The sequence below is a fragment of the Rhinolophus sinicus genome, linkage group LG10 (assembly GCF_036562045.2).
Source record: "Rhinolophus sinicus isolate RSC01 linkage group LG10, ASM3656204v1, whole genome shotgun sequence".
NCBI lineage: Eukaryota > Metazoa > Chordata > Mammalia > Chiroptera > Rhinolophidae > Rhinolophus > Rhinolophus sinicus.
Genome location: NC_133759.1, coordinates 73,897,674 through 73,913,080, shown reverse-complemented (window position 1 = coordinate 73,913,080; position 15,407 = coordinate 73,897,674). Strand labels below are relative to the sequence as shown.

The 15,407-nt window shown below is 38.7% G+C and overlaps 1 protein-coding gene across 1 annotated transcript in view; it reads right to left on the bottom strand.

The window, feature by feature from the left end:
- CHSY3 (chondroitin sulfate synthase 3) overlaps positions 1-15,407 on the bottom strand; it is a 259,593-nt gene that overhangs the window by 121,018 nt on the left and 123,168 nt on the right. The gene's annotated exons all lie outside the window — the stretch shown is intronic.

Here is a 15,407-nt window from a genome sequence, read left to right as displayed (position 1 = left end):
AATCCAGGAGCTATTTATCGCCTACTGAATGCGAAATTATTTTTAAATGGAAATCTGTTTTTTGTTTGGGCACTGACTCGTACCTGAAAAAAATCCGTATTTTCTCAGCATGCTTAAAAAAAAATAAAAAATCGGGCAGGCAGAGGGGAGTTAACATGTACCTTGAAAATACGGTCATCATTTATTCCAGTCTGATATACAAAGAGCTTGAACAACTTATTCACTGGAAAAAAACTCCTCATAAACTCAGACAAATATGCAAATTAATAAAAGAAATGCAGTATGTGTTAACCTCAAGGCCTAATATTTAGAAATTAGGTTTCTGGTTTGTAGAAAGATGGACTTCCTTGTAAATTACTTACATTTCATTATCTTTTTTTTTTTTAAGTGCGGCTCAGAATCCAGATTTAATTAATAGAGCTATATGCATGAATTTTCAAGTTACAATTCACTACACTATTTTTTAATCCACCTCACAACATTCTTCTCATAAATTCCATACATATTCATTCTCTGATGTGCATAAAATTTTGTGTTGATAATGTTTTGAGAATTCTTTCACCTCTTGAAAAAGCTAATAACATTCTGTGATACCCCTACATAGAACCAGAAATTCCTAATTCACAGAGTAAGCAGAAAAATGGCCCCCAAAAGACACATCAAGTTCCTGAAATTTATAAATGCTACCTTATTTGGATAAAGTGTCTTTGCAGATGACCTAAATTAAGCATTTGGAGATGAGATCATCCTGGATTATCTGGTTGGGTCCTATATTAGTCACTGGTCAGGGTTTTCCAGTGAAATTGAACCAGTAGGATGGCAAATCCCAAATCTATAAGGTAGGCTGGAGATTTAATGCAGTCTTGAATCTCAAATATGTAGGGTTGGCCAGCAGGCTGGAAACTCAGCCAGGTTTTTTATGTTACAGACTTGAGGCAGAATTCCTTCTTCAGGAAACCTCAGCTTTTGTTTTTGAGGCTTTCAACTAATTGCATGAGGCCCATCCACATTACTGAGAATAATCTTCTTAAAGCCAATCCATTGTAAATGTTAATCACATCTACAAAATACCTGCACAGAAACATCTAGACTGGCATTTGAGTGAACAGCTGAGCCTCACAGCCTAGCCAGGTTGACACATAAAATTAACCCCAATGTCCTTAAAAGAGACACACAGAAAAGAACAGATACAGAAAAGAAGGCCATATGAAGATAAAACAGAAAGATGCTGCCACAAGCCAAGGAAGCCAGCAAGCAACAGCCCAAGCTGGCAGAGGCAAAGAACCTATGCTCTCCTTGGGCCCCAGAGGGACTGCGGCCCTACCCGAACCCTGGCTTGCCAAGTCTGGACTCCAGAACTGTGAGAAAACAAGTTTCTGTTGTTTGAAGGGACCCAATCTGTGGACTGCATGATGACAGCCACAGGAAATGAATACAGTAACTATAAATAGGAAATTCACGTCTACCTCATCTCAGATAATTACTTTTAGCCAATTAATCTAAACTTCTTCTCATGTCATTCTGTGATATCATGATATGACTTCTATCATTACATGTCTATTTTTCATCTACCCACACCTGAAGGATAATTAACGTATGCAACAATTTTAAAGCAGCGAGCGTCTTTTATCAACAAATTCAGATTGTTAAATATAGCATTAGTGAGGGAAGAAGAAAATCAGAAATTGCGGATTTTTGTCTTGAGTCATGATCATGACAGGTGGTGGAATAGAAGGACTATAAACAAGAGCTATTTTAAAGGAAGATCCACTACAAGGTAGTTGCCCGCTGAATTAATGAGATAAAGGGAAATTATGAATCGAGTATGACCAAATTTTGGGGCTTGAGTGATTAGGCAAACAAAGGTACATGTGACAAGGACGCTGGGCAGAGATGCCCTGCGTGTGTACCCACTGAGACAGGCAGAGGAAGGGCATAAGCAAAGAGGGAGGCAAGCATATACGATGAGGACTTAAGTTTGGAGTATGTTAAACATCTTGGTATGAATATTTTCATCAACAGAGAGCTAACACTGAAGACGATACAAAGAGAAAACAAGCCAAGAATTACAGACGATTCCATCATTAGTCTTTTTATATTTACATTAAAAGGCATTGTCAATCAACAAATGCCAAAGTTTAATGTGACTTTTTTGCCATCTGCTCTGAAAATGAATAAAAAAACTATAAAGAGTAATGATATTATTGAGCTTTGCTATTAACGACAAGTATTAGTATTATGTGATTATTGATAACATTTTCCTTCCCAAAGCAGCACATCACGTGTCCTGTACTTTTTACACTGAGCCATCCAAAGGAAAGAAAAATATTTTCATTTCAGAAAACAATGATACGAGTAAGAACAATGATTGTTTAATTACCACGCTTCCTAATTGTAATTGGGGAAGTTATTTAGTAGTAATTTATGACACATAACATCATAAGCATAAAATATTTCTTATAAACAGCTTCAGAAATTATGTCATTTTATACTGTCTAAGAACTTAAGCTCCCAATAATTTTAGGTGGTTTCCTTAAAAGGAAATACTAACAGCAAACACATATATGTATAGTGTTTCTGTGTCGTAAGCATTGCTTTACGTGCTTTTTGTGTGTTGACACATGTGGTCCTCTCAAAAAACCTATCCAGCAGATACAATTATTATTCCTAGTTTATATATGAGGACACTGAGTCACGATGCAGTTAAGCATCTTGCCCAAGACCACAGATGGTAGGGTTCAAGCCAGGATTTTATCCATCATCCAAAGCACTAAGCTACGCTACTCTATGTAATACTTGCTATAAATAAAGACTGATATTCACTTTGGGAGAATGTGATAGTGTGTACATTTAGTTTAGTTTAGTTTTGTTTTTTGTTTTTTAAATCATTACTGAAGTGGGAACCAGCTGTACAACATAAAAATCAATTATGAAAGTCCAGCTTCCATTTATCCTTTGCTTTCATACCGAGATCAGTGAAGATTCATCTTTGGTTCCTTTTGAAATTGCTTTTCTTTCAAAAAAAATTGAAATTTTCTTTTTTCTTAGACAGTGCTACAACCCAACTCTATCAAAGCTCTTTAAGCAAAAGAAAGAAAGAAAAAAAAAGCCTAAAGATGGGAACCACAATAAATGAAATGCGATCATTTTAACAAAAGGGCAGCACATATTAAATCAAGCTGAACACTGAGCTGTCAAATGAATGGCTCAAGTTTTTCAGTTTTTTTTCCCCCTTAACTTTTGTTTCTGATGAACCAGAACTTTCTTTAACCAGCTGAGTCAGAGAGTTTGTTTAAGTGCCAAATCAATGCCATCAGGTACTTTCTAGGTCAATGAATTGCATCCAACCCAGCGAAGTTACGATGTGCAGAGGAAAGAAATTACAGTATGAGGTTTTCAAGGTATGTCACACAAACCTCAGTCCTTGGAGAGGGCATCAGAGGCACTGCCCTCTTCTCCCAGGGAGAATCTTAATAAGCACCATATTCTAGACAACATTAATATCCCTGAGCTCAAAAAGGAAAGAAAGTCAACATCAATTCTCATCACCCTTCCAAATCTTTCTCCTGGCATCATTTTTATGTCATTTCTTGTTGATGGTGGCCACAATGACAGCTCTGCAGGGGAGCGGCAAAAGTGCCGCTGCCATCACCCTGAATGAGCACAGACACTAAATACCTCATCTCTTCAAAATGCCCGGACCTCACTGGCACCTTGCTTGGAAAACTGAGTCTGCTGCCATCACAGAGCTTCTGGCTGCTGCTGTGCTGCCAGTGTCCTATTCAAAGTGTCCTTTGGGATGTGGAGGAGACACACAGACACTCTGGGTACCCATGTCTTCTTGTTTTCTCATGCTCATTTTCTGCTCTTAAAGACATTATTGGATTCCATTTTTTAAAAAGTAACACAGTTCATCTAAGTAAGAGCTAAAGAAACTCATGTCTCTTCTAGAATTTCACAAGTACCAAAAAGCCAGACACTTAAGATGTTTCCCAGTTGTTTCCAACTCTTCTTTCAAAATCTATTAGTGAAAACCTCAGCTCACGAGGAAAAATCTCTATTCTATGGTAATAACATATATTTAGACACTACAGCCACGTATCATAAACTATACAATGGAAACCAAGAACACATCTTTATAACACTTTTGTAGACTGTCATATCCATAGCTAAAAATGACCATCCTGACAAGGGGCAAATACTACTGGGAGCGAGGAGGGCATGTCAAAACACACAATCGTTTGTGAAACAGTGTTATGCAACTTACATTCAAAACAACCATTGAGGGTCTGCTCAACATGGGGGCAGATGCAAGCTGCACTTCACTGTCTGGTGAGAAATCCCTACATGTGACAGGATATACAGACCCACAGGCAAACACAGTCCCAACAGGGTGAAGAGCAGTGACAGCAGATTGGGGTAGCTGGGTAGTCCTCCACCTCCGCACACACCCTGGGGCGAGAAACACATACCACGCTCTCCCACCCACATGTCCAGACCCCACTGCCCTCCTGGAGCAGTGTGACTACGTTCAGTATGATCAGGAAGCCCCCACACCTAGAAGACAAACGACTAGCGAAATCCCCCAGCAGTACAGCCCAACCGCTCACACATCACTGGAGTCTGGCTGCAATAAAACGCTTCCGTAGTCACATATTATTAATAGCTAGTATTTATGAATACCAAACACTTATTCTCATAACATTAAAACTTAATTCTTAGTGAGGGGTAGGGGCGGGGTGTGTGTGAGCTTGCCTTCCAAAAGCTTTGCGTATATTAATCATCTAAATCTCACAAAAACCCTGTGAGGTAGGAGCTATAATGGCCTTTATTTTATAGGTGAGGAAACTGAGGCATAGAAATGTTAAGTCATTAATTACATCCCAGGCCGTGAGGCTCTAGACTCGCCTCATACTACTTCACTAGACTTTTTCTTGAGCTAACAGGGAATCTCAATTATAAAGGTAGCACACAGACATTGGAGGTAAGCCAATGCCATGAAAAACAGGTAATAAATATTAATGTATACGGAAACAAAGTTAACAGAACAAACCACTCAAGAATTCAGATCCAGTATAATTAATATCATCAGGGAAATAAGAGACTATAATATCCATAAGAAAGAACCCATTAGTTTCCAGAGAAATGACAAAAATGATCACTGACATTTAAATCTCAATAGATGAGCTGAATAAGAGAACGGGCACAGCTGAAGAACAAACTAGAAGAACAAGCCAAAGAATTCTCACAGAAGCAGTTAAAAATACAAAGACATAACAAGAATGAAAGAAAAGCCAAAGGATGTGGAGGACTGATTCCAATATTTGACAGTAGGCTTTCCAGAAAGAGAGAATAAGAGAATAAAGCAAGAGAACATGTAACTAGAACAAAATGTCCCAAAACTAAGGAAAGTTTTAGTTTCTCAGATTTAGAATTCCCAATGAATACTGGGTAAATACAGTAAAACAGACACATCTTGACACATCATGATAAACTTCTCCGAGTTACTTAACATTTACATTTCACTGCTTTTGGTCACCTCAAAGTTAACATAACTAAAACACATCGAAAACTGAGTTCACCTAACCTAAACAGACTCATTTTAATTTCCTAGTTTCTACCGTCAATATTAATATTCTTCCAATCACTCAGGCAACAAATGCAATGCCTTCTTTAACTTTTCTCTTTCTGACTGCTATAGACTGAATTAATTATGCCCCCTGCAAAATTGTATGTTGAAGCCCCAACCCGCAATGTGATGGTATTTGGAGGTGGGGTGTTTGGGAGGTAATTAGGGTTAGATGAGGTCATGAGGGTGGGGCTCTCACACTGGGATTAGTGCCCCTATAAGTGAAACACCACAGGGCTTGCTCTCTCTCCACTAGGTGAGGACATGGAGAGAAGGCAGTTGCTTGCTAGACAGGAAGAGAGTTCTCTCCAGAATCCTACCATGCAGGCACCCTGATCTCAGACTTCCAGCCTCCAGAGCTGTGAGAAAACAAATTCCTGTTGTTTAAGCCAGCCATGCTGGGGTATTTTGTTATGGCAAGCTAAGCTGACTAAGACAATGACCATACTTATTCATTATTCTACAGCTCTTCCAGTTATAAAGAAGAGAGAGAGATTCATTCAGGCCAGTACAGTAGTTATTGTAAAGATACATGTGGTGCGATAAAGGTGATGGAATCATATGGAAGTTCACAATCAAAAGGCATCATAAGCCTGATCTCACAATTAGGAACTGGAAGATAGTTCTGGAACCAAGGCAGTCAATAACTATGCATGTGAGACTCATAAACATGAGACATGGCCGTCATTACTAACAGAGTCAATCCTACTCCCTTCTATAGAGCTGCCTACTTGGTATGCCCAGCTGTAATTCACTGATTCTTACCTTTATTCTATATAGCTTCTCTGAATTATAGTTCTTGCTTCCTTGTACCTGTGAGTTGCTGCGATCCATTTTAATCCTGATCTTATCAGTGCCCTCAGTGTGTATACCCTCTATTCACTACTTAAAATTGATTTCATCCTAGTTTTGATTTTATTTACTACCTTGTTTCCCTGAAAATAAGACCTAGTCAGACAATCAGCTCTAATGCGTCTTTTGGAGCAAAAATTAACATAAGACCCAGTATTATATTATATTACATTATATCATATCATATCATATCATATCATATCATATCATATCATATCATATATTATATAAGACCCAGCCTTATATTATAGCAAAATAAGACCTGGTCTTATATTAATTTTTGCTCCAAAAAACGCATTAGAGCTAATTGTCCAGCTAGGTCTTATTATGGGGGAAACACGGTAGGTCTTCCTGTGATTCTATTCTCCTTTACAAGACTGAATCTATAAATAGTAGCTATTTTTCTTTGTATAACAAACTCTGTCCTAATTGCTCAGCATAGTGAGAATGTCTCCATATGGAAATACATAAATTGTTAAGCACCTTCTATCTTTAGGATATCGCCTTCCTCCGAACTTATAATATTTATCATTATACAACTGACTCACCAGTTAATCATGGGTTTGCTATCCAAAGCATCCCTTATTCACTCTTTCATAGTTATTAAATTTTTATATTGTTTACTGATCATGGCTTAGAGTTTCTTGCCTCTTCTAGACATTCTTTCTAGTATGGAAGCCATTTCCAGTATTTAATGTTATGTGTGTATTGATTTGAGTCCATTTTTCTCAGTCTTATGAAGCTTTCAGAGAATTTAAGTGCTTCAGCTTTTCCATTTTAAAAATAGGGGCAGAAAGGAGCAATCGAAGCCTGTAAATATTAGCTGATTATATTTAAGTAGTGTTAAGGTACAGAATGCCATGGTTAAAGACAGGCTCCATCAGAAAAGAAGGGAAAAAATTCTCAAGATTGGTTTCAGCACTTCTTGATTAGACAGAAGTCTCTCAGTTTTTCTTTTGACTAAAATGCCTGCTTATATTCTCTTAGAGCAGAGGAGTCCATAAAATAAAAATTGTTATTACTGATGGTAAACTGGTATGACCAGTGCCATGGAACCAATGCTTTGTCACAAAATATTTCTTAGGAATACTTTTATTGATGATAGTGCCTAAAGGGAAACCTCCACAATGGCTACTATATAGTTAATAGTTACAGAGTTAATAGATGAAGAAGGTACCTGGTTCACTACTGAACCCACCCCACCCCCCTTCTCTGGGAATGGCACCCCCACATTGGGGTGAACTCACAGGAGTCAGACTACAAGTTTAGACAATTAAGTTCGCACACTCATCCTATAAAAAGTGCTACATACCCCAATGCTGAACATCACTACAGTCACCTTCGAAGCACTCCCCTTGGGAAGGTATGCACTGATGCCAGCACCTAGTCCACCCTTCAAAGCAATTTTGAAGCTCTTTTTCTGGAATGGCCATCAGAGCTGTCATCGTATTACACTTGATGTCCTGAATGTCATCAAAATGTCTTCCTATCAATATTTCCTTTATCTTTGGGTAAAGAAAGCAGTCATTGGGGGCCAGATCAGGTGAGTAAGGAGGATGTTCCAATACAGTGATTTGTTTACTGGCTCAAAACTCCCTCACAGGCAGTGCTGTGTGAGCTGGTGCATTGTCGTGATGCAAGAGCCATGAATTGTTGGCGAAAAGTTCAGGTCATCTAACTTTTTCGTGCAGCTTTTTCAGCACTTCCAAATAGTAAGCATGGTTAACTGTTTGTCCAGTTGGTACAAATTCATAATGAATAATCCCTCTGATATCAAAAAAGGTTAGCGACATCGGTGCAACAAGTGTGTGAACTTAATTGTCAGGCCACGTATGCAGCAGCTCACTAGTCCTCACTGGTAGATTACTGGATGGCTTCTAGAGCCAAGCTTGGCTGATCAGATTTCTCTCTCCCTGGAATGAGAGAATTGGGTGAGGGGGAGCCCAGTATTCCTGTCTATGCCTGCACCATGCAGAAGGGGAGCTGTGGGAGTGACCAACTATGGCCAGGTGGAGTGACAGTCCCTGAAAGCTCATCGCAGAGAAAAAGAATGACACATATACACCCAGAAAAGCAGCAAGGGGCCAAGTGTAGTGCTTGGTTTGCTCCACTCTAATCCCTTCAATACATTCCATTTCTGTTTTCAAATCTTCATGGACACAGTTGTCATTCTCAATTCTACTCCCAGATTTGTTCTGTCACTTCAGTGTACTGCAGCTATTTTTTCCATGACTTGTCACCTCCTCTGAAAACTCTAATTCTACATCTGGTTTACAGGCCCATTCACAATTTACCGTAACTTGCTCTTCTCCCCTTAGCTTCTCCAACATACTTTATCCATTTTGCATTTCACCTCCCTTGATCTCTGTCCCCTGAATATGCCTTAAATGTTACCTCTATCTTTGCCCATAAGTTTGTTCCTTTCTTCAAATGCCTGGCTCGGCCTTATCACTCCAGGGAGTCAAACTTGCCCTCCTCACAGAAAGAAAATGTCTGTGTTCCACCCCTCAGGTATATATGACATCCTATGATAGTTTTCTAGATCATTCTTTTGGGCCCTATTACACACATCCCTGGGTGTAGTTTTCTTTGGCATGTGATGACTTGATTGCACTTTGAGCACTGCGGGCTCAGCGTGGGCTCCCAATCAGTGATTCAGTACAGTAAGTTCCTTTCTTCTCAAAAACATGTCTTTGTGGGATTAGGAAAGTAAAGCAGTCTAGAAAGAATCAAAATTTAGGATCCTGTAGATAGATGTGTAGTCTCTGAAGAACTTTAGTTTCCTTTTTAAAAGTCCTATAGTAATTTACTAATTAAACTTATTGTTTGCGGTCATTTTCAATTATATTCCTTATATTTAACTTACAGAAGCAACACACGAGTATGTCTTTACTCTAAAAACAAACCCAAATGATACAGAATTGCACAGAATATGAGGTTTCCCTTCATACAGCATCCCGCCCCCCTCTCCACCCCCATTCCCCCCTACTCTCCATCCCCCCCAACTTCTCTCCACAGGGGAGACCATTCTTAAGAGTTTGATACACAATGTTCCAGATCTTTTACTGAGAATTTATTTGTACACATGAATATGCTTTTATTTTGTTAACAAAAATAAGATCATACTTTATAGTTTTCTAAAATGTATTTTTTTCTGTTTTAAATATTGTTTATCTTTCTATGATAATACATATAAATTACCATATTTTTGGAATAGCTGCATTAACAGTCCGAAGATAGACGTACACCAATTAATGCTGCCATTAACTTACTGATGGGCATAAGGTGCTACTGCAACATGCTACAGGGAAAAAGGACAAGTAAATTGTCGTGATTTCATTTGCCAGCTGAATTTGGTGACAGTACTAACAGGTGGTTTTCCTCAAGCCCTGGTGAGTCTTGCCTGCCTATCTGGGTGTGTCAATATTGAAAATGAGTCTATTTACACAGGTCAAGTCCAATTTGCATTCTCTTGACAGTGGAGACAGGTGCTTACCTAGATCTGATGCCAACTGGTGATTCCAGTGCCCATGTTGCTTTCATTTTATCAGGTTTCCAGTTTTAAAACATATATTTTTTTGTTCTTAAATGTTAGTGCTTATTAAATCCTCTGTAAAGGGTAAACTTGTATATGCAACTAGCTATTGTGCAATATGCATTAAAATTATTATTTTTTAAAGAAATTGTTGGTATTTCAACAAAGCAGCTGGTTAAATGAAGATTTCACAGCATACTACACTGGTATTTGGCAGACATAGCACTATGCTTCCTTCTCATTGGCAGGTGGCGTCATTTATGAATGCCCCCTCTTAACTATAATGTATTGTTTGAAGATACTACAACTGAAATTTAAGTTATTTTTAAACAGGAAAATACAACAAATGGAGGCTGATTTGAATTAGTCTCACAAAATCTTAAATAAGAGATAATAGAAGATAACTGACATACAACTAGCAGCACATACATAACACCAGGAGGGAATGTGCTGGCCAGAACCACAGCACGTACCGACAATCCTGCTAGAGCTGCAGGTGTGGAATCGTGAAACACGGCTCTACACCACAGGTGGCTTAGGAGTCATACTCTGGTTCTGAATGTTCAGATATTAAGGACACACAGCCTACACATCACAGCCACAAAAGATTCTCCTAGGTGCTTCTAAAGTGTTGAAGAAAGTTTTCAGATACAAGGTTCTACTTCAGACTCCCTTGCCAAGGCATTCCAATACATACGAACCATGGAGAAATTCTGTCATCCCACCAAGAGAGCAACATGACGACGAGCATAAGAACCCATTGTGCTGACATTACGGAGCAGAAGAACATTATTTTCTCCCATCTTGAACTACTAAGGAAGAGGTATGGTTATTGACAATCTCAATTAAGGACATAGGAAGATACGCAGAAAATGTTTTATCATTGATTGATCGATAGCCATGGGAGAGAACCACTCAATTATGCACTAATTAATGAGTTCATCAAACAGTACTTTATCACGACAGTTACAAAGCACCTCCTCATGGACAAGCCTCATACTTTATCAATTAAGCAAGCACATCCTATTACTAGAGTACTTTGACCGCTTCTTTTTCAATTAAAAAACATATATTCAGTATCAAATAAAACATCTTGAAAGGTTTTCTCCCAGAAGTCTAGTTGGACTTCCTAATTTTGAAGCGCTGCTACATGGTGGCCTCTAGATTTGGACAACATGTAAGGGAACATCTGAGAATGATTTCTTGTTCTTTTTCATGGCGTGTGCCAGCTATCTGTAGGCAAAATGTAAGGGGACACAGCTTGAACAAATTATTCTCTTTCATAAGAGAAGCCTTGTACTACGCAAGCGTGTTCCCAGCTGACATAAAGAGAAGCTCCAGTCTTTGTCAATGAAACAATTTTATAAAATATCTTCTCCTTGCAGTTATCATTTCTTCCCAACCATGAAAACCAAAATTCTCAACTCCAGCCAAATGAACATCATACTTTATCTTTTATTTAGAAACTCTACATCCAGTTCTGAAATGAGACTTTGAAGACATATTAATGTATCCCATGACTTAGGGCCAAATTGCAAATGTCAATTATGAAACCACTATCCCATCTCTTTTCCTACAACTTTGGTGAAGGGGAAAAAGTAGGGCTGAAAAGTGGGTTTCACGCACACTCCAAATCTTAATATCTAGCCTCATCATCTCACTCACAGACTGGAAGAGGACTGCAGAAAAATAAGAACTTGGAGAAAAGGTAAAGGGGAAACAAAAGCAATGAAGAATAAAAAGAAAATAAGAGCAGAAGAAAGAGAAAGGAAGAAAGGGAGGGAGGGAGACAGGGAGAAGGAGAAGGAAGGGAAGGAGGGAGGGAGAAACAAAAGAAGGAAGGAAGGAAGAAGGAAAGAAAGAAGGAGGGAGAGACAGAGGGAGGGAGAAAAGAAAGGAGGGAGGTGGGAGGAAAGGGAAATGTGCCAGGGTATTTCACCCAGATCAGGACGTGGTGTGTTCCCTAACTGAAGACAATACACTCAGAGATACGCAGAATTCTGTCCACCCAATTCTGCCTCTACCTCAAGCTGTGCTCCACACATTTGAGGGGACACAAAAAGAGAAGACTTGCATCTGCTGAAATAATTATACACAGTGATCATTTTTCAGAGACACACATTGAAAATCATGAACTGTAAGATAAAACAAGGACAAGAAATTACAAAGTACATAGGAATATTCATCGAGGAGTAGGAGTAAATTTCTGGGAGTAGCTATGTATTTCACTTTATGTTAAAAGAAACTGCTTTTTTGCTTTTTCCTCCTCCTCCTTTATTTTTTCTTTGCTTCCTTCTTTTTTAAAGCCACAGATTTGCAAAGGAGATAAGGTTATACTCATTTATACTGAAAAAAAGAAAGAAAAAGAATGGAGGCTTTCTAAGATTTTCAACTTAAAACAAAAACCTGACAACATACTATGTTCAGTAATTACAAAAAGTAAAATGTCATATTAAAAATTGAAGTTACAAAAGCAGTTAAAACATATGCATTCTATTTGATATGATTAGATAATGACAAAAGAAAAAAATGATGAAAATGTAAAGCATTGGTCTTTGCTGCTTGGCTTCTACAGTTCAGATGGCATTAGATATTACTGTTACTATGGCAGTAGTAAGAGTTTAGCATGCAGCTTTTGAGGCTTTAAAAAATATAGTATGTAAAAAGTATGTTTTCTTTGAACATATACTGTATTTAACTTGTAATTGATCAGCGTGCATTTGTAAGATCAGTGTTGGAGGCCCCTGTCGGGGATATCTTGATGTCACACTCAGAACTCACATGGTGGGTGAAAAATAAATGGATGAATGAGTCATCACTCTTCCTAAAAGCAGTTAAAGCTTAAGGGACAAAATATCAGATAAAAGGGGAGGAGAGCTAAAGTCATTTCAATGCATTCTTGAATATGAACACAGTTTACACCTGTCAAAGGCAAAGCTGAAAATATTTTTTCTTTAATTTATATTATCCCAAGGTTTCTGCAGAACTAGATCTTACAACTTCTCAAATATACTTGTAAATTTGATTTATTTTTCTTATTTCAGAAGATATAGGAATATGTGCATCACTGACACAGGATAGGAAAAGCAATGTGATGTTTTAATATTTCAATTTATTTTCGTAAAAACATTTTATAATTAATTTCATTTCATAATTTAAAAATCAAATCTCTTCCAAACAGATAATGGAACACACTGAACTTATTTACAATGAACTTGCTACCAAAGGAAGAAGCCACAGAAAGTCTGATTTTCTAGATAAGACATTTTAACACTAAATTAAAAAATTGAAATTCTGATTTCATGCAGGGGTCTCTGTGAAGATTATTCATTGGTGCTCAGATCTCCACTCATCTGAGAAGTCAGCGCTGACACCCTACCCCCCAGCTTGGGTTCCCTGTTCTTCCAACGTAGATTAGGGTGTCCTAATGGCCAATTGACTGTATCTTTTACTAGATGGTAAGCTCATTCAGGTCAGGAAATACGTCATCTTTAGTATTGTTTCTACAGGTACAGTTCTTCAAGTTAGTTGTTCAACAGGTATTTGGGAAAACCGCAAGATCAAATCTATCAATGTATAAGTTTAAGGTCATGGTGAAAATGTCAAGTTTGGAAGCACCTTAATTACTCGCTTATTTGTTTGTTTTTTAGGATGCCATCCCTCTCGGCATCTCCTCAAACTTCAGCGATTCCTTTCAGCATACACTAAAAGAACAGCATAGTACACATGGCATTTAGTTATTAGCCAGTTTAATTTTTGTTGTGGGTCATGTAGTTTGCCTCCATTTGTAGGCTACATTGCTTCCGAATCTTCAAAAAGATGAGAATTCAAGAAATAGAAGTTCCAAATACAATGTCATTTCTATGTGAATGTAATGTGATCATAATAAAGTGTCCTGGCTGGGCCAATACTTCGCTCCCTTGAACGAGGTCGTTTTAAAGACGTTAGTATAACGACATGAGTTATAATAGTTGTTCCCACTCTCCAGCCGTGTTAGCCTCAGTAAGTTGAGACTTGCTTATCGAATGGGCAGAAAAGTGGGCTGAAGTTACAATAAATAAGAAAAGGTGGCCAAAAGCCTGGCACTGCTGGATACTCAATGAAAGTTCATTCCTTTCACTGCCTACCCTGCCACTGACCACAAAGAATGTTCCACAGCAGTCAGGTTTGAGGCACCCCTCAGCAGGGCTGGGCACCTTTACACACTCTAGGGATGCACAGCATGTCCCTGTTTGCTGGCATAAGAGTGACATGTTTTCTATCTCAGAAGACTCACCAGACTCAGCAGGGCCCAGACGGAGGCATATGAAAGGAGGAACGCCCGTCCACATCCTTAGCCGGACACAGTCGTTTCAAGGCCCTGGCATCCCCATGTACTCCTGCGAAGGGAACCACACCTTCTAGAGCAGGTACATTTTCAGGCACGCAGAACTGACCAGGCTCCGTTTCACCCTGTTGCTCTCAGGACTCATTTCATCTTGCCCACATCCCTGGACACCAGAAAAAAGCAAACCTCCCAGATCAGATCACTCATTATCACTCACTTTCATCCCCAGTTTGTTCTTTGTACGTTTTCTAATTCTCCCTTCCGCTTCCAAACACTTTAATGTGTCCTCTCAAACCCTGTATCTATGATCATTAAACTCTCCTCTATCCTCATGCTTTTTTTTTTTTTTTTTTTTTTAAGATTTTATTGGGGAAGGGTAACAGGACTTTATTGGGGAACAGTGAGTACTTCTAGGATTTTTTCCATGTCAAGTTGTTGTCCTTTCAATCTTACTTGCAGAAGGCGGAGCCCACCATCCCTTGCGGGACTCGAGGAATTGAACTGGCAACCTTGTGGTTGAGAGCCCACTGGCCCATGTGGGAATTGAACCGGCAGCCTTCGGAGTTAGGAGCACGGAGCTCTAACTGCCTGAGCCACCGGGCCGGCCCCACCCTCATTCTCTTATTCAAATATTTCCTTCATCCTCCTATACCAAAATTTGAATGGGCCCTGAGCACATTGTGTTTTTTTGTTTATTTGTTTGTTTTGTTTTGTGTTTAACCAGCCCTCCCCAGTGAATGCTATTTTACTTTCTTTTACAATGTATGTGCCTCAGGGCCAGGAGGTGGAGATGAGGGTTCTTGACTTGTTTTCCCATTTGTAATGTATTTAGTCCCATTAAAAACCTGAATTCCTTTTGAATGTCAATGATAATCAAATATATATATATATATATATACCAGGGGGGCCAAAAAAAATGTACACAAGTGGACACTTTGTATCAACGTTGGTCAAGCACTAGTTTGCCATAATCAGAAGTGTCTGAACGCTGATGGTAACCACTTTGAGCACCTCCTATAATTGCAGAAGTCAAGCATGACTTGTATTCATCTTTTGTTATCGGT